The sequence below is a fragment of the Neophocaena asiaeorientalis genome, unplaced genomic scaffold (genome assembly GCF_003031525.2).
Source record: "Neophocaena asiaeorientalis asiaeorientalis breed wild unplaced genomic scaffold, Neophocaena_asiaeorientalis_V1.1 scaffold51, whole genome shotgun sequence".
NCBI lineage: Eukaryota > Metazoa > Chordata > Mammalia > Artiodactyla > Phocoenidae > Neophocaena > Neophocaena asiaeorientalis.
In genome coordinates this window covers 1,390,100-1,411,136 of record NW_020173335.1, presented here as the reverse complement: position 1 = coordinate 1,411,136, position 21,037 = coordinate 1,390,100, and the positions used below count along the sequence as shown (strand labels likewise).

Sequence of the window (21,037 nt, the reverse complement as noted above, 5' to 3'; positions counted from 1 at the left end):
AGAGAGCGCGAGTCACAGCTGCTGGGTCTGTGTGCCGCAACTACTGAGGCCTGCGTGCCTGGAGCCTATGATCCGCAATGGGAGAGGCCGCTGCAGTGAGAAGCACATGCGCTGCAGTGAGAAGCACATGCACCGCAGCGAAGGGTAGCCCCTGCTCACTGCAACTAGAGAAGGCCCTCGCACAGCAACAAAGACCCAATATGGAAAAAATAAATTAAAAACAAAAAAGGAATATATAATAGATCCATGATATATTAATTTAATATACTAGGCTCAACAATAGATGTATTGTTCTAGTACAGCAGCAGCTAGTTTTTTTTTTAAGTCTATGCATTAAAGATGTGATATAATGTATAAGGCAAGAATGGGTGTTATTAAAAGCAATAAAGATCTGTCATAGTCTATATATAAAATCTATGCCTGAATTTTCTTATTTATGGACAGGAAAGGAAAAATAATTTCAGTATATAATGTTTTCACTTAATTGATTTGTTTTGCCCTTCTCAATCACTATTTTGGACTTAAGTTATTCATTTTATTTTTCACTATGCATAACTGAATATAGCATAATGATTAAGATTTTGGACACAGGTACCAGACTGCCTTGGTTCTAACCTCAGCTCTGCCACTTAACTAGTTGTGTGACCTTGGACAGATTCTTATGTGGGAATCATGTCTTCATCCGTAAAATTGGAATAAAATACACACCTCAAAAAGATTATTGTGGGCTTCTAAAAAAAAAAAAAAAAAAAAAAAAAAAAAAAAAAAGATTATTGTAAGAATGAAATAAGTTAAAACATGTTAAACACTTAGCACAAAGCTAGCATAGTAAATGTTCACTATATATGTATTAGCTATTACTATTATTGTTGCCACTGTTATGCAAAATAAGTTATATATTATTGGTATACTAATTAACAATATTTACAAAGCTTTAAAAATCATAAGACTATAAGTTTATACAACCAAGAAAGACATAATTTTTTAAAAACTCAAAACTTTAGCTTATCATTTGAATAATAACCAAGTATCATTTAAAATAAATGATGATGAGGGACTTCCCTGGTGGCACAGTGGTTAAGACTCTGTGCTCCCAATGGAGGGGGCCCGGGTTCGATCCCTGGTCAGGGAACTAGATCCTACATGCATACCACAACTACGGAGCCTGTGAGCCACAACTAAGGAGACCACCTGCCACAACTAAGGAACCCACATGCTGCCATCAAGGGAGCTGGTGAGCCGCAACTAAGACCCAGCACAACCAAATAAATAAATAAATTTTTTAAAATTAATAAATAAAATAAATGATGAGTTATACATGTTTGTACTATTGATAAGGTTCATTTAACCTTTAAATGAACATAAAATAAAACTAAAATATTGGTTTTGATGAAGCCAGCTAATAACTGGGTTTGGAGTACCAAAGGGAATTTATTTAATCCATGGAGGTTGGAAATCTGAGAAACTTGGAGTTTGGAGAAGGTGCAGGTTTAGGTGACGACAAAATCAAGGGTATGATTATGGGGATAAGAGCTTACAGTCTATTAATATTTGTCGGGAACAGAGGCAGTCCTAATCCTATCCCCTTGCTCTTCTACAAGAATTGAGAAGAAATGTACAAAGATGACAAATTAGGCAACAGTCTCTCATCAACCACAGAGAGCTGTTGATATTAACATCCTTTTAATCAAATCAGGATCTTTACGAGCAAAAATCAAATTAAAGTAGATCTTGTAGATGAGAATTTTACAGAATTAAGAGGAGAAATAGCAGGACCTCCAGACACACCATATGAAGGAGGAAGATATCAACTAGAGATTAAAATACCTGAAACATATCCATTTAATCCCCCTAAGATCCAGTTTATCACTAAAATATGGCATCCTAATATTGGTTCCATCACAGGAGCTATTTGTTCCGATATCCTGAAAGATCAATGGGCAGCAGCAATGACTCTCCGCACGGTATTATTGTCATTGCAAGCACTACTGCAGCTGCAGAACCAGATGATCCACAAGATGCAGTGGTAGCAAATCAGTACAAACAAAATTCCGAAATGTTCAAATAGACACCTCGACTTGGGGCACATGTGTATGCTGGAGCACCAGTTTCTAGTCCAGAATACACCAAAAAAACAGAAAATCTATGTGCTATGGGCTTTGATAGGAATGCGGTAATAGTGGCCTTGTCTTCAGAATCATGAGATGTAGAGACTGCAACAGAATTGCTTCTGAGTAGTAACTGAGACATAGAGCTGCTGATATAGTCAAGCTTGCCCCTTCTTGAGGAGCATCAACATCTGTTATTTTTAGGATTCTGCATAGATTTCTTTTAAACTGGCATTCTTGCCTAATGATGTTTCCTAGGCACCACTGGAGACTGAAAAAATCCCTGCTCTGTAAATAAAGCTAATTAAACGTCTGTAAATTTAAAAAGGGGAAATATTTTTTTTTCTTATTTAATAGTGTAAAAATTCTTTGAGCTAAGGTAAAACCATGGAAAGAACATATTACTTTAGTGTTTAGCAATGTACCAAGACTAGCAAGAGTTTGCTTCAGGATTTCGTTGAATAAGATAATATTTTGAGTGTGTCAGAGCCATTCAAATTATTGGTGTTGCATCACAGCTACCTTAACTGTTTTTAACATGGATCCTCTGTGGCTGTGAATTTACTTGCATGCTTGTACCTAACTTCTTAGGTACAACTGTTTGCAGGTTTTTTTGTTTGTTTTTTTTTGCGGTACGCGGGCCTCTCACTGTTGTGGCCTCTCCCGTTGCGGAGCACAGGCTCCGGACGCGCAGGCCCAGCAGCCATGGCTCACAGGCCCAGCCGCTCCACGGCATGTGGGATCTTCCCGGACCGGGGCACGAACCCGTGTCCCCTGCATCGGCAGGCAGACCCACAACCACTGCGCCACCAGGGAAGCCCCCTGGATCCTTTAAAAGTCACTATTGCTTGCATTTCCCCCTATTGACACATGAAAGCCGTGTTGGTATTTTACTCTACATACTTCAAATGCACATAGGAATAGAAGTGCGTTATAAATCCAGCTTTCTTTATGATGTTTCTGATAATATGAGAATTGAAAACTTTACCTTCTCTTGTACATAGTCAGACTTTCTAAACATTTCATTCTAAGTTCAAAAGTTTGAAAATTATTAGTTTTGCAAGCTCAAACACTAATGTGACCATTTTATGAAGGGTGAAATGGATTTGTGTAGGCTGTTCTATACATAGAAACACAGTTCTTATTAAATATTCAGGGCCAATGGAAAAATAACAAAAATGTAATGGAATCAGAATGAATTAAAGTAAGGCTGTATATTGAAAGTCATATTATAAAAGGCTTGCTTTCTTCAAGCGTTACTTATCCTAAATTATAATAGTGAAGTGTTTGGAAAATAGTTTTGAACCATAAATTCAGCATAACTTCATTTGACTTCTCAATAATCTTAGAAGCAATAAAAGAACCATTATTAAATATACTGTAATGTTAAGATGTGGCGGTTCTTCCAAAAACTTGTAAGGCTTTCCTAATGAATAATAAACTCTTGTAGTTGATTTTATTGCATACTAAACACAAGTTGCTGGGTTTTTCCCCTATATGCTTGCTTCAGTATAAATTTCTTTATACAATCACCTCCTTTTGTTGTAGTTTAGTTACTTTCTAAAGATGCCAAAGGAAACAAGATTTTTCTTATTTATATTAAATAGCTAAAACCATGTAGTTTTCTTTATATTTTTGAAGGGTGGAATTGTGTGAAAATGTGGACAGTTTTGTTCCATTGTCGGTTAGAATTATTTTTTTTTTTAGTGGCAGGTGGCTTGGTAATATTAGTAATATTTGGATTATTTTAAATATCAAACACCTCTACCCAGTTTACTATTTGCCTATATTATCAGGGTATATTTAATTGTCCTGTAGTTTGACAAATGAGAGAGAAAGAACTGAGAAGTTACTAAGGATCAAGCATTATATACTTTGCTCTTGGAGGCAGCTATACCTTGCCTATGACTTTTATGCATATTAGCCCCTCAGGGTTTATGCATCTAACTACAATTCAACATCCCCAATGCCCAGGAAACTGAAAAGTACACTTTTTCATTTCAAAAATTTACCTCATTTACATTTAATGTGATAATCTCTTTCTTTTTCTGGTACATTTCCTACTGTCACCTTCTGCTGTTCTGGTTGGTTGTTTTTGCTTTTTTCCTATTTTTCTACAGGTAGATTTATTTCCCAAACATAGAAAAAAAGGCAATTGCTTTTTTCTGTGGTCTTCAAAAAAAACTAAAATATTAAAAATGACTCAATTATCCAAATAACTTTAACTTTAATGTTAAGCTAAGAAACAAAAAATATTCTCTTAAACAGCTAAAAGTAAATAGGTAATATGGAAGCACTCATTATTAAATAAAGTTCATATGAGATTAAATATCGTTATATATTCCTTTTATTTTGAAATAATCTCAAACTTGCAAAATAGGTGCAAGTACAATTCAAATAATTTTTTGGAAGGGGGAATATTTTCTAATTTTTTTCCAACTTCATTGAAGTATGATTGACAAATAAAAATTGTATATATTTAGGTTGTACAACATGATTTTTTAAGTTATACAATGTGATGATCTAATATACATATACATCGTGAAATGCTTACCACAATCAAGTTAATTAACATATCCATCACTTCACATAGTACCATTTGTGTCTGTGTGTGTATGTGTATGTATGGTAAGGACACTTAAGATCTACTCTCTTAGCAAATTCCAGTATACAATACAGTATTATTAACTATAATCATTATGCTATATATTAGATCCTTAAAACTCATTCATCTTACAACTGAAAGTTTGTACCCCTTGACCAACATCTCCCTGCTCCCTCACTCTCTAGCCCCTGGCAACCACCATTCTACTCTCCGGTTCTATGAGTCTGACGTTTTTGGATTCCCAAATAATCTATGGAACATCTAAGTTGCTGGGCTCTAACACTCCCTTTTAGGCTGCTGCCACTTGGTGCTGCTTCGTTCCCTCTTTCCCTGTCTAACTTCCTTTCCTCTCTTGCTTCACGAAGGTTTGGACTGAATTTTTCAGGAAAGTAAGGCAGAAGAGAGAAAAGGTTAAGGGTTCAGAGACTAGAGAGAAGAGGAAAGAGGAAGAGCAAGTATTTTATTATATCTTACAATTAGCTATTTTGCTATACTACAACTCCTTATGCTCCCAAAACCTATCTTGAAAATAGAAAATAAATAGTACAGAAAAATAATAGGAAAGAAAAAAGAATATGATACCGAAAAAGAAAAAAGCATTTTTCTTAAATGTACTTAATCTTTGTTCTTACTTTATTTTATGCTTCCAGCCATTAAGTGTTGTCACAGATTATAACAAGGCTATGAACTATGGCCAATCCCTTTTTCTCATCTTGTAACTGAAAAAAACCACATCACATACCCAGGGAATTTAAGGTATTTAAGTTCGGAGGCTATGCAGAACAGCAACAGCAATAGCGAAATTCCTATAATCCTACAATCCCTACAACCCAAACTGTAAAATCAATAATGGCTAAAGTTAGAGAAGAATACGCAAAATATACCTTTAATAGCAAAATATTTCCCAGTTCTGAACTTGTTAAATGCAAAATGGGAGCCAGAGGATATTCTCCACCCCTTTTCTATAAGGCAATTCAGGGAGATTGAGCAATCAGTTGCCACTTGATACCAAATGGTAACCGGCTCTATACACACCTTTATATTACTTCTCCCTCATTTCCTGTCTCACTCCCTTTACTTTCACTCTTGCTTCCCTAGGATTGCATTCTCTAATAACATAATTTAATAGCACATTAAAAAGCCTTTCCAAGTTCAATGAAAAGCAGGAAATCTCCCTTAGTCCAGTACATTCTATGGCACAAACAACACTGAGTTTTGTGACTTGCAAAAATAAGGACCACAGGTTCCAGATTGGAAAGGAAGAAGAAAAATTATCTCTATTGACAGAACTGATAAATGAGCTCAACAAAGAGGTACAAGATCAATATGTGAAAATCAATTGTATTTAAATACAGTAGAAATGAACTGTCTGGAAATGAAATTCAGAAAACAATTCCATTTATGACAGTATATAAATGAATACTTAGGAGTATCAACCAAGCAAGTAGAGAATTTGTACTTAGAAAACTACAAAATATTGTTGAAAGAAATTAAAGAGAATGTAATAAATAGGAAAATACCCCAAGATATTGTTAAAATGGTATGATAGACAAAATAATGCCCCCCCCAAAAGAAAGTCCTCGTCCTGATTCTCTGAACTTGGCAAAAGAGACTTTGCAGATGTAATTAAATCAAGGTTCTTGCGATATAGAGATTCCCTGGATTATATGAATGAGCCCAATGTAATCACAGGGTCCTTTATAAGAGGGAGGCAAGGGGACCTGGTGGAGCAGTGGTTAAGAATCCGCCTGTCAATGCAGGGGACACAGGTTTGAGCCCTGGTCCAGCAAGATCCCACATGCCAGGGAGCAACTAAGCCCATGCATCACAACTACTGAGCCTGCTCTCTAGAGCCGGTAAGCCGCAACTACTGAGCCCATGTGCCATAACTACTGAAGCCCGCATGCCCTAGAGCCCATGAGCCACAAATACTGAGCCCACTGGCTGCAACTACTGAAGCCCGCAGGCCCTGGAGCCTGTGCTCTGCGACAAGAGAAGCCACCACAATGAGAAGCATGCACACTGCAATGAAGAGTATCCCCGCTCACCGCAACTAGACAAAGCCCACATGCAGCAACAAAGACCCAACGCAGCCAAAAATTAATTAATTAATTAATTTTTAAAAATAGAGGGAGGCAAGGGGCTTAAAGTCAGAGAGAGAAAATGTGACAATGGAAGCAGAGGTTGGAGTGATAGGCTATGAAAATGGAGGAAGGAGCCATGAGACACAAAATGTAGATGTGGCTTCTAGAAGCTGGAAAAAGGCATGGAAAGAGATTTTCCCCTAGAACCTCCAGATGGAACAAAGCTCTGCCAACAACTTGAGTTTTGCCCAGAAAGACCCATTTCAGATTTCTGACTACCAGAACTATAAGATATTAAATATGTGTTGTTTTAAGCCACCAAGTTCGTGGTGCTTGTTACAGCAGCAATAGAAAACTAATACAAATGGCAATACTGATTTGTACAAATTAACCTACAAATTCAATGCAATCCCTATCAAAATCACAGCTGGCTTTTTTGCAAAAATTGACAAGCTGATCCTAAAATTCGTACAGAAACTCAAGGGAACCAGAATAGCCAAAACAATCTTGAAAAAGAAGAACAATAGTAATCAAAACAATATGGTAGTGGCATAAAAACAGACCTACAGACCAATGGAAATCAAAAGCCCAGAAAATCAAAAACCCATGCATATATGGTCAACTAATATTGATCTCTGACAAGGGAGCCAAGAAAACTCAATGGGAAAAATCGTTTATATTTACTGATAGTTTCTTCAATAAATGGTGTTGGGAAAACTGGATATCCACATGCAAAAGAAAAACTGAACCCCTATCTTATACCACTCACAAAAATTAACTCAAAAAGAATTAAACTTAAGAATTGCCTGCCAATGCAGGGGACACGGGTTCGAGCCCTGGTCCAGGAAGATCCCACATGCCGCAGAGCAACTAAACCTGTGCGCCACAACTACTGAGCCTGTGCTCTAGAGCCTGGGAGCCACAACTACTGAGCCCACGTGCCACAACTACTGAAGCCTGCGTGCCTAGAGCCCGTGCTCTGCAACAAAAGGAGCCACTACAATGAGAAGCCAGCACACCACAACAAAGAGTAGCCCCTGCTTGCCACAACTAGAGAAAGCCCACGCACAGCAATGAAGACCCATCGCAGCCAAAAATAAATAAATAAATAAATTTTTTTTAATTAAAAAAAAAAAGAATTAAACTTAAGACCTAAAACTGTAAAACTCCTAGAAGAAAATATAGGGGAAAGGCTCCTTGACCTGAGTCTTGGCAATGATTTTTTGGATATGACACCAAAAGCACAAGCAACAAAAGCAAAAATAAACAAGTGGGACTACACCAAACTAAAAACCTTCTGTACAGCTAAAGAAATAATCAACAAAATGAAAAGGAAAACTATGGAATGGGAGAAAATATTTGTAAACCATATATTGGATAAGGGGTTAATATCCAAAATGTTTAAGGAACTAATACAACTCAATACAAACAGTCTGATTAAAAAATGGGCGGAGGACTCGAATAAACATTTTTCTAAAGAAGACATATAAATGGCCAACAAGTACATGAAAAGGCATTCAATGTCATCAGGGAAATGCAAATCAAAACCACAATGAGATATCACCTCCCACCTGTTAGAATGGCTATTATCAAAAAAAGAGATAACAAATGCTGTCCAGGATGTGGAGAAAAGGGAACCATGGTGCACTGTTGGCAGGAATGTAAACTGGTATAGCCACTATGGGAAAACAATATGAAAGTTCCTCAAAAAATTAAAATCTGAACTACCATATGATCCAGCAATCCCACTTCTGGGTACATATTTAAAGGAGTGAAATCACTATCTCAAAGAGATATCAGCACTCCCATGTTTACTGTAGCATTATTTATAATAGCCAAGACATGGCAACAACCTAAGTGTCCATCAAGGGATGAACAGATAAGGAAAATGTGGGGTGTGTGTGTGTGTGTGTGTGTGTGTGTGTGTGTGTGTGTGTGTGTGTATGTGTGTGTGTATTATTCAGTCATAAAAAAGAAGGAAATCCTGCCATTTGTGACAACATGGATGGACCTTGAGGGCATTATGCTAAGTGAAATAAGTCAGACAGAAAAAGACCAATACTGTATGATCTCATTTATATGTGGAATCTAAAAACATCAAACTCATAGAAACAGAGAATAGAATGGTGGTTGCCAAGGGCTGCGTGGTGGGGGAAAAGGGGATATGTTAGTCCAACTTTCAGTTATAAGGTGAGTGAGTTCCAGGAATCTAATGTGCAGCATGATGACTATAGTTAACAGTACTGTACTATATACTTGAAAGTTGCACGTACCACAATGTTCATTGCAGCTCCATTTACAACAGCCAGGACATGGAAGCAACCTAATTGTCCATCAACAGATGAATGGATAAAGAAGATGTGGCACATATGTACAACAGAATATTACTCAGCCATAAAAAGAAACAAAATTGAGTTATTTATAGTGAGGTGGATGGACCTAGAGTCTGTCATACAGAGTGAAGTAAGTCAGAAAGAGAAAAATACCATATGCTAACACATATATATGGAATCTAAAAAAAAAAAAAAAGGACATGAGGAACCTAGGGGCAGGACATTCTCTACACAGACGTAGAGAATGGACTTGAGGACACAGGGAGGGGGAAGGGTAAGCTGGGACAAAGTGAGAGAGTGGCATGGACATATATACACTACCAAATGTAAAATAGATAGCTAGTGGGAAGCAGCCACATGGCACAGGGAGATCAGCTCGGCTCGGTGCTTTGTGACCACCTGGAGTGGTGGGATAGGGAGGGTGAGAGGGAAACGCAAGAGGGAGGGGATATGGGGATACATGTGTATGTATAGCTGATTCACTTTGTTATAAAGCAGAAACTAACACATCATCGTAAAGCAATTATACTCCAATAAAGATGTAAAAAAAAGAAAGAAAGTTGCTGTGAGAAAGGGCTTTAACGTTCTCACCATAAAAGCAACAAAATGGTAATTATGTGAGGTGAAGGATGTGTTAACTAACCTTACTGTGGTAAACACTTCACAATATATACATGTATCAAATCATCACATTATATACCTTAAACTTGTATAATGTTATATGTCAATTATCTCAGTAAAGCTGGGAAAAGAAAGAAATAAAAGAACAAAGTTCAAAACTCACACTTTCCAATTTCACACTTTCCGATTTCAAAACTTACTACAGAGCAATACAAACCAAAATAGTGTGATATTGACATAAGGACACACATATAGATCGATGGAACAGAACTGAGAGTCCAGAAATAAATTTAATTAATTTTCAATTAACTTGCAACAAGAGTGCCAAGACTATTCACTGGGGAAAGAATAGTCATTTAAACAAATTATGCTGGGACAACTGGATAGTGACATGCAAAAGAATGAAGTTGAAGACATTTCTGATACCATATACAAAAATCAACTCAAAATGGAACATAGAAGTAGAAGAGCTAAAACTATAAAACTCATAGAAGAAAACATAGGAGTAAATTTTCATGTTGTTGTGCTAGGCAATGTTTCCTTAGAAATGTTATCAAGAAAACAAGCAACAAAGAAAAAAATAAACCATACTTCATCAAAACTAAAAACTTTTGTGCTTCAAAGGATATGACCGATAAAGTGAAAAGACAGTCCACAAAGTGTAAGAATATGTTTGCAAATCATAAACGTGATAAGAGACTACTATCTAGAATAAATAAAGAACACTTACAGCTCAGCAATAAAAGACAGCCCAACTTAAAAATGGGCAAAGGATATGAATAGTCATTTCTCCAAAGAAGATATATAAATGACCAATAAGCACATGAAAAGATGCTCAATATCATTAGTCATCAGAGAATTGCAAATCAAAATCAACCATAATGAAATACTTCTTTACTCCCACTAGGATGGCAATAATAAAAAAGATAGATAATAACAATTCTTGGCAAGCACGCAGAGAAATTGAAATCCTTATACATTGCTGGGGGGATTATAAAATGGTGTAGCCACTTTGGAAAACGGTTTGGCAGTTCCTCAAAAAGTTAAACATAGAGTTATCATATGACCCAGCAATTCTATTCCCAAAAGAAATGAAAACATATGTCCACACAAGAGTTTGTACATGAATGTTCATCACAGCATTATTCTTAACCAAAAGGGAAACTACACAAAAGTCCAACAACTAAGGAATGGATAAACAAAATGTAGTATATACATACAATGGAGTAGTATTCAGCCACAACAAGGAATGAAGTACTGATGTGTGCAACAACACAGATGAACCTTGAAAAATTATGCTAAGTGAAAGAAGCCAGTCACAAAAGATTACATGTTATATGATTCCATTTATTTGAAATGTCCAGAATAGGCATAGAGACAGAAATGAGTGGTTGCTTAGGGTTAGAGGGGATGATAGGATTGGGTAGTGCTATTAAAGGGTATAGAGTTTCTTTTTTATTTTTTAAGATTTATTATTTATTTATTTATTTTATTTATTTTTGGCTGTGTCGGGTCTTAGTTGCGGCACGGGGGATCTTCGTTGAGGCATATGGGATCTTTCCTTGCGGCGTGAGGGCTCTTCGTTGTGGTGCGCAGGCTTCTCTCTAGCTGTGGCGTGCAGGTTTTCTTCTCTACTTGTGGCGTGCAGGCTCCAGGGTGCGTGGGCTCTATAGTTGCAGCACACGGGTTCCAGAGAGCATGGGCTCTGTAGTTTGCAGCACGCAGGCTCTCTAGTTGAGGTGCACAACCTCAGCAGTTGTGGCTTGCAGGCTTAGTTGCCCCGCAGCATGTGGGATCTTAGTTCCCTGATCAGGGATCAAACCCACGTCCCCTGCATTGTAAGGCAGATTCTTTACCACTGGACCATCAGGGAAGTCCCCTAGGGTTTCTTTTAAGATGATAAAAATGTTCTAAAATTGACTGTGGTGATGGCTACCCGTATCTGTGAATATACACCTTAAATGGGTGAGTTGTATGGTATGTGAATTATATCTTACCAAAAGTGTTAAGCAAAAATGGAAGGAAGGGAGGGAGGGAGGGAGGAAGGAAGGAAGTCTGCTAAGAGAGCCCCCCAGTTCCAAAATACTAAGTCTCTTCAGGGACACTGCCAACACTCTCACCTTCAAGGCCTCATCAAGCAGCCTTGGCTTCAGAGCAGAAGGAAGGTTCCTTACTAAAACCTCCCAGCAATGCTAACTTGTCTTGATGGTTTGCTAAATGACATAATTATCACATGGCTATATAACTGCAGTAAGTTAAAATCCAACTCCTTCTCATTTTTTCAGTTCTAATCTCTAAGTGAATAGGTAATGGGGAGAAAGCGCTAAAAAAACCACTCACTACTAACTAAAGTTCTAAATAAAACTATACTAAAATACTACAAGTAAAAACGTAAGATTTTGGATAAGTAACTTCTTTTGTTGCTAATTATCCTGATGATATATTAATAATATTTGCAAGGGACAACACAAGAGGTGACAATGTACAAACTTCTGCAATAATCATTCCCATAATGTATCAAAGAAACATTAATAAAGCAGATTCAACAAGGTTATATTTGATCTTTAAAACCCACATAATAGATCTGATTTTAATGTCGCATAAATATAATGTGCTACGTTAGCAACATATGGTGTTTATGAAATTAAGCAGATTTACCAACACAGAGAAAAGTAACATCAGGAAGTACATGACATTTAGCATCAAGGTTATCACTGCAGCATCTCTTGATACTCCCCCTTGCCCAATGTTGACAGTAAATGAACAAGTATAGTGGCCAAGACCTAAAAAGGGCATGGTAACTAGGCTCAGACTCCTCAGTCACGACAGTCACCCCATCTGGTAAGCCACCTAGACAGGAAGAGATGCTAGCCAAGAATCTAGATGGGAAATTAGTGGAGGGAGACAGTGAATATCGGTTGTTATCCGGAGACTAGCTGTAGTGGAAGAGGTTGTAATTCATCTGCTAATCTCACTCTTGTAAATTCCCCACATTTTATAAGAGACCAAACAGAATGTTGGAGAATTTGTTTCCACATGGGGTGAAATTACTATATGAAATGAATCCAAGAGGCACAAGGAATACAGTGACCAGATACTCCCTTCAAGACCAAGGCATTCATTCCTTTAACTGCCAGGAGAGTTGGCTGCTAGTAGCTCACAGCCAAGTCCTCCTCCACAAACTGCCCTCAACCAAAGTATCATGGGTTGCGTTCTCTGAAAGCACACACTGAGAGGGAATTTGGGATGCAAGATGCTTATTAGAAATCAATACCTGTGAAGGAAAGGCAACAGAAGCAGGACTGAGAAGAGGAAGAAGTCAAACTGTAATGCAGGCCTGACAACCAGGTACAGTTCCCTGGAGCAAGAACTGCCTGTCAAAAATAGCTAAACCTTTATACCCGCACCTTCCTCAGCCGTTTGCAAGCTGCCCCTAGAAGACTGTGACCTCAGGTGAAGCAGCTCTCTGTAGCTGAGGCAGACCCTGAACCAGCTGACAGTTGAAAGCCATCTGCTTAAAGCACCTTCTGCAACTGGGAAGGAGAACTGTGTAGTTCCATCTCCTCCACAGAAAGAAACTACGCCACCCAAGATTACGCCATCAGGTCAGCCCACATCTAACTCCAGACAGCTCTGAAGTGTCATCCAAGCTCCAGAGTTCCCAAAAGGACTGACTAAAGTCTCTGTTGCAACTGCATCGGTTCAATCTCTCTGCCCTCCTAATCTTGCTTCCCTCGCTCCATTACAAGTATTGTTCCTCAATAAACCTTCTGCAGGCAAATCTCCATCTCAGAGTCTATTTCCCAGGAAACATAACCTAAAAAATCTGATTCCATAGGAAAATTCGATAAAGAGGTAGCTATGATCTACTCTATTCAGTAACCTCACAGGATATTATTTCAGCTAGTGCAAATCATTAAAACTTAGCTGTCTATGGCACAATAATGTCAAGCCACCATTCTGTTAAAACAAAAACAAAGGACCTTAGTAGCATTTAGATAAGTAGCAAAACAGAATATATAAAAGATGACAAAATTGAAATATTCAGTAGAAATAGCAAATAGTAGATCTGTGTTAACCTATAAGAAAATAAAGTAACTATCCTATTCATAACCTGAAATGGGTAGAATAAAAATGGTTAATGAATCACATCCACTCATATTATACATATCAAGGCTCAAAGGCAATAGAGGAACTTATTGCAGGATTTTTATCAAATAAGGCAGATTCTTCTGCATAAATTAGTGGTTCCTGAACTTATTTGAGTTACGGATCCCTTTGAGTATCAAATGAAAGTTATATACTGTCTTCTCTGCAAAATGTCCATATGCATTTGTAAAATCTGAAAATAATTTCAGGAGTTCCTGGATCCCTGAAAGCCATTTACAGGCGCCAGGTTAAGAACCCCTAAAATAAATCACGTTTATAAAGGTAAAATGACATCTGTCCAACACATGTTAACTTAAAAGACAAAGATGCTGACCAAAATGCAGCTGAATAAATCATATTGTCTTTAACTTATTTTAATTACATTATTATATAAGGAATATGTAAATAGGTTCTCACTATAAAATAATTAAATCAATACAGATTAAATTTCCACTTGGTCATCCCTATTCCCCTTTCTCTTCACAGAGATTATTTATAAGTTTGATGTAAATCCTTTCAGACTTTTCCAGTGCTTTTTCAAAAACGTACTACCTATTAAAATGTGGAGAATCATTTTGGACACACTATGTTAAGAACTAGCATTTAAAAAGCACAAAGGATGATGTTGGCTGTGTGTTTGTCATATATGGCCTTTATTATGTTGAGGAAAGTTCCCTCTATGACTACTTTCTGGAGAGTTTTTATCATAAATGGGTGCAGAATTTTGTCGAAAGCTTTTCCTGCATCTATTGAGATGATCATATGGTTTTTCTCCTTCAATTTGTTAATACAGTGTATCACATTGATTGATTTGCGTATATTGAAGAATCCTTGCATTCCTGGAATAAACCCCACTTGATCATGGTGTATGATCCTTTTAATGTGCTGTTGGATTCTATTTGCTAGTATATTGTTGAGGATTTTTGCATCGATGTTCATCAGTGATATTGGCCTGTAGTTTTCTTTCTTTGTGACATCCTTGTCTGGTTTCGGTATCAGGGTGATGGTGGCCTCATAGAATGAGTTTGGGAGTGTTCCTCCCTCTGCTATATTTTGGAAGAGTTTGAGAAGGATAGATGTTCGCTCTTCTCTAAACGTTTGATAGAATTTGCCGGTGAAGCCATCTGGTCCTGGGCTTTTGTTTGTTGGAAGATTTTTAATCACAGTCTCAATTTCAGTGCTTGTGATTGGTCTCTTTACATTTTCTATTTCTTCCTGATTCAGTCTTCGAAGGTTGCGCTTTTCTTTCAATTTGTCCATTTCTTCCAGGTTGTCCATATTATTGGCATATAGTTGCTTGTAGTAATCTCTCATGATCTTTTGTATTTCTGCAGTCAGTTGTTACTTCTCCTTTTTCATTTCTTATCCTATTGATTTGAGTGTTCTCCCTTTTTTTCTTGATGAGTCTGGCTAATGGTTTATCAATTTTGTTTATCTTCTCAAAGAACCAGCTTTCAGTTATATTGATCTTTGCTACCGTTTCCTTCATTTCTTTTTCATTTATTTCTGATCTGATCTTTATGATTTCTTTCCTTCTGTTAACTTTGGGGGTTTTTTGTTCTTCTTTCTCTAATTGCTTTAGGTGCAAGGTTAGGTTGTTTATTCGAGATGTTTCCTGTTTCTTAAGGTAGGATTGTATTGCTATAAACTTCCCTCTTAGAACTGCTTTTGCTGCATCCCATAGGTTTTGGGTCGTCGTGTCTCCATTGTCATTTGTTTCTATGTATTTTTTGATTTCCTCTTTGATTTCTTCAGTGATCACTTCGTTATTAAGTAGTGTATTGTTTAGCCTCCACGTGTTTGTTTTTTTTTTTTTCTCGCGACGTGGGCCTCCCACCACTACAGCCTGTCCCACTGCGGAGCACAGGCTCCAGACGCGCAGGCCCAGCGGCCACAGCCCACGGGCCCACCCACTCCACGGCACACGGGATCCTCCCGGACCGGGGCACGAACTCGCGTTCCCTGCATCAGCAGGCGGACTCCCAACCACTGCGCCACCAGGGAAGCCCATGTGTTTGTATTTTGAGAGGGAGGGAGACGCAAGAGGTAAGAGATATGGGAATATATGTATATGTATAACTGATTCACTTTGTTATAAAGCAGAAACTAACACACCATTGTAAAGCAATTATACTCCAATAAAGATGTAAAAAAAATTTTTTTTAATAAATAAAATAATAAAGAAATAAAAAGAACAAAAGATAGGGACTTCCCTGGTGGTGCAGTGGTTAAGAATCTGCTACTAATGCAGGGAACACGGGTTCAAGCCCTGGTCCGGGAAGATCCCACATACACAGAGCAACTAAGCCCGTGTGCCACAACTACTGAGCCCATGCACCACAACTACTGAAGCCCACACTCCTTGGGCCCATGCTCTGCAACAAGAGAAGCCACCGCAATGAGAAGCCCGCGCACCGCAACAAAGAGCAGCCCCTGCTCACCGCAACTAGAGAAAGCCCATGCACAGCAACGAAGACCCAACACAGCCAAAAATAAATTAATAAAATAAATTTATTTTTAAAAGTTACTCAAATAAATAAATAAAAAGAACAATGGATAGATATTAGTAGTTTTCCTAATAGCAAATGCAGTGCTGCTAAGATTATTGACTTTTTCATATAATGCTTTCCTATAACCACTCTATCCATTTTTTTCAATTTGACCACAAGTTCCAAATCTGGTTTGGAAAAAACTAGTGTATAAATCAATCAATAGAGCAATTCAATCAACATCTACGAAGCATATTCCATGTAAATCACTGTGCTAAGTACTATGGAATACTGGATTCCCAACATTTAAATCTGGAGAGCTTGTCAAAGAAACAGATTCCTGAGCCCCATTCCAATTTTAGTCAACTAGAATTTACAAGGGTGGAGCCCCAGAATGTATTTTACCAAAGTTCCTCAAGTGATGTGAGTAAAATATACAGCAGCAGTGTTCGGAATCACTATTATGAAAATCATAGAAATTAAAAAGATAATGGTTTCAATTCATTTCCACAAAGACCTCTTAAAAGTCCATTATGAATTCTACTAGGTATTGTACTGGATGCTGAATATATTGTAGGATACAGTCCTTGCCCTAGAAATGCTTACAGACTGGAAGAGAAAATCATACCTAATAATAAATAATTATAACACAAGCTGAAAGTAGAAAGTGCTGTCTGTCCCCTAACTAAAACGTACGCTCCAAGAAAGTGGGAACTCTCTTTTATTCACTGCCATATCTCCAAGCATCTAGACAAGAGCCTAACACATAATATGTACTTAATAAACAATTGCTGAATAATGCATAGGACTAAAATGGAAGGTTTAATTTCAACTAAGTAGATAAGGAAAAGGCACTTTTAAGAACAGATGTAGGGCTTCCCTGGTGGCGCAGTGGTTGAGAGTCCGCCTGCCGATGCAGGGGACACGGGTTCGTGCCCCGGTCCGGGAGGATCCCACATGCCGCGGCTCGGCTGGGCCCGTGAGCCATGGCCGCTGAGCCTGCGCGTCAGAAGCCTGTGCTCCGCAACGGGAGAGGCCACAACAGTGAGAGGCCCGCGTACCCCCCCACCAAAAAAAACAAAAAAAACAAACAAACAAAAAAAGAACAGATGTATAGACTATTAAGAGGCAGGGAAGGTTAAAACAAAGAGAATTAATATTCATAGTACTACACTACAATGTGTAAGAAATTCCAAGTTGACTTTGAATACATTACCTCATTTAACTATGATATAAACATTCTGAGATGGTGTCTCCATTTTAGAGATAAAGAAACTGAGGCACAGAAGGGTTAAGTAACTTGTCATCCAAGGTTACACAGCTAGAAAGTAGCAGAACTGAAATTTGAACCCCAGTCTCTAATAATAAGGCTTAGGAATTTAGACCTCATTTCCTAAGAAAAAGAATGTCTTTGAAGTTTTTTTTTTCCTATTTGGAATATTTGCTTTTTTAATAACAGCTTTATTGTGATGTAATTCATATATCACAAAACTCACTCTTTTAAAGTGTACAATTCAGTGGTATTTAGTATATTCACAGATTTGTGCAATCATCACCATTATCTAATATTAGAACATTTCATCACCCAAAAAGGAAACCCCATACCCATTAGCAATTACTTTCCCTACCGCCAGGTCCTGAAAACCACGAATCTACTTTCTGTCTTTAGGATTTGCCTATTCTGGACATTTCATATAAACTGAATCATATGACATGTAGCCTTTTTTAAAACATTTTTTCTTGTGGTAAAATATAAACAAGATGTACTCTTTACCCATTTTAAGTGTACAGTTCAGTGGCATTAAGTACATTCACACTGCTGTGCAACCATCACCATTATCCATCTCTAGAACTTTTTCTTTTTTTTTATAAATTTATTTATTTTATTTTATTTATTTTTGGCTGCACTGGGTCTTCGCTGCTGCACACAGGCTTTCTCTAGTTGCGGCGAGCAGGGGCTACTCTTCGTTGCAGTGTGCGGACTTCTCATTGAGGTGTCTTCTCTTGTTGTGAAGCACAGGCTCTAGGTGTGCGGGCTTCAGTAGTTGTGGCATGCAGGCTCAGTAGTTGTGGCTCGCGGGCTCTAAAATGCAGGCTCAGTAGTTTTTCAACCACTGCGCCACCAGGGAAGCCCTGGCAGGCGGATTCTTAACCACTGCACCACCAGGGAAGTCCCTAGAACTTTTTTATTATCCCATAATAAAACTCTGTGTACCCCTTAAATAATAACTTTCCATTCCCCTCTCCCCCCAGCCTCTGGTAACATCTATTTTACTTTCTGTCTCTTATGAATTTGCCTATTTTAGGTAGCTCATATAAGTGGAATCATATAATTTTTGACCTTTTGTGTCTGGCTTACTTCACTTAGCATAATGTCCTCAAGGTTCATCCATGTTGTACCAAGTGTCAGAATTTCCTTCCTTTTTAAGGCTGAATAATAGTAAATTGTATGTATATACTAAATTTTGTCTATCCATTCATCTGTCGTTGGACACTTGGGTTGCTTGCACCTTTTGGCAATTGTGACTACTGCTGCTATAATGTGGGTGTACAAATATCTGTTCGAGTTCCTGCTTTCAATTCTTTTGGCCACAGACCCAGAAGCGGAATTGCTGGATCCAGTAATTTTATGTTTAGTTATTTGAGGAACTACCATAACATTTTCCACAGAAGCTGCACCATTTTATATTCCCATTAGTGATGCACAAGGGTTCCAATTTCACCATATCCTTACCAACACTTGTTATTTTCTGGGGTTTTTTTCTTTATAACAGTCATCCTAATGGATATGATGTCCCATTGTGATTTTTTGCATTTTCCTAATAATTAGTGAGTGATGTTGAGCATCTTTTCACGTGCTTATTGGCCATTTGCATATCTTCCTTGTAGAAGTGTTTATTCAAGTCCTTTGACCATTTTTTAATCAGGTTGTTTGCTTTTTGTTGTTGAGTTGTAGGAGTTCTTTACATATTCTGAACATTAATCCCTTATCAGACATATTCACTTTGAGTGGCTATTAGGGTATCCATTTAGAAATATCTAGCAGGCAACTATACATGCTGATCTTGAATTCAAGAGGGAGAAAAAATGATGTACACTTAACAGCCATAGTATTTGCACAGTGACATTTATAAAGTACTTTCATGTATATTAGTTTCTTTAGAATCTCACAAAAATCCTAACACTTGTTCAGATGAGAAATCTCAGGCAGATCTCCGGACTACAAATCCCAAGATTAAGATTATTTGGAAGTGCTTCAGGGATCAAAGGGAAGAAGCTGGCCAAGCTGCCTGAGTTTTGGGCCCTATTCCAATTCCCCAAACATCTCAAATTTTTCTGCTGCAAAAACTGGAATATTATGTAAGATTTCATTTGAAAATAAGTAGAGTTGCTTGAAACAAATTTGAAACCATTACATTATATGATACTAACTTATGTTCTTAAAATAGTTATTGAAGCTGTAGAAATAAATAAGATTGCTTAATTAGAAAACTTGGGGCAAGAAGGTAATCCTACTTTTGTGGGGTAAGGAATAAAAAAGGAAGCTAGAAGGAAAACCAGAATGGTGAAGTAAAACAAAAATCTAGGAAGAAACGTTTCAACAGGAAGGTTCAGAAGACTACAGAAAATGCTATACAGAGGTCATGAAGGATGAGGACTGGAAAAAGGATACCGTGTCTGGCAATCATGAGGTCATTAGTGACCTTTAAGAGATCAATTTTAACATAGTGAGCAAAAGCAAAAGTCAGATTGAAAAGGTGGCAAGAAAGTTAAAGAAGGAAACGTAACAAGTATGGAATACTCTCAACAATTTTGATACAAGAATAATAGTGAATGAATATTTACGTAATACCTGATAAGTGCTAGGTCCTGTTCTAAATACGTAACATGTTAATTAATTTATACTCAAAATAATTCTTTTTGAGTATAAAACAAATGGACCATCATTCTGGTCCATTTATAGTTGAGGAAACTGAGACATAGTGAGAAGCCAGAATTCTGAGGCTACCTGCTGCATAGTCGCTGCATATATGTGATAATATATAATATAATCACATATATATCATATGTCATATTATATAATATATAATGTGTAATAATATAATATATAGTATATAAATGCAAATATACATGACAGTAAAGAGTACAATAATATTAAGAGTATAATCTATAAAAAACTGAATCACTGTATTGTATACCTGAAACAATATAAAATTCTAAATCATCTATACTTTAATTAAAAATAATAATATAATATTGAGTGAGAGAAGAGATTAGCAAAAGTATTTTTTCACAAGAACCATAACATGGGGAAGGATTTTATACCACTAACATCAATGTATGTTGGTGATGCTCGACAGTCATGTCCGTTTACCAGGTGTTGATAGATTTAAGCAAAATAAAAACAGGCTGACTTCCTGAATGTATTAACGTGGCAGGCTTGCATTCAGTAAATCCATGAATGAATAGGAAAAAATGTAATTATCTCCAAAGGCTTTCAAAGGCATAATACATTCTCCTGTTGCTTACAGAATGCAAGATAATGAACGGATGGATGGACCAAAATCTATTTTACTGATTAGCTCTATCATATTTGTACCTTAAAAAAGCAACAATTTTTTTAAAAAAGAAAAAAAGGATCCTATGA

General features: G+C 37.3%; 1 pseudogene; it reads left to right on the top strand.

Moving 5' to 3' along the window:
• Positions 1-2,245, top strand: part of LOC112400412 (ubiquitin-conjugating enzyme E2 K pseudogene) — a 44,565-nt pseudogene extending 42,320 nt beyond the window's left edge.
• Positions 2,246-21,037: the final 18,792 nt, after the last annotated feature.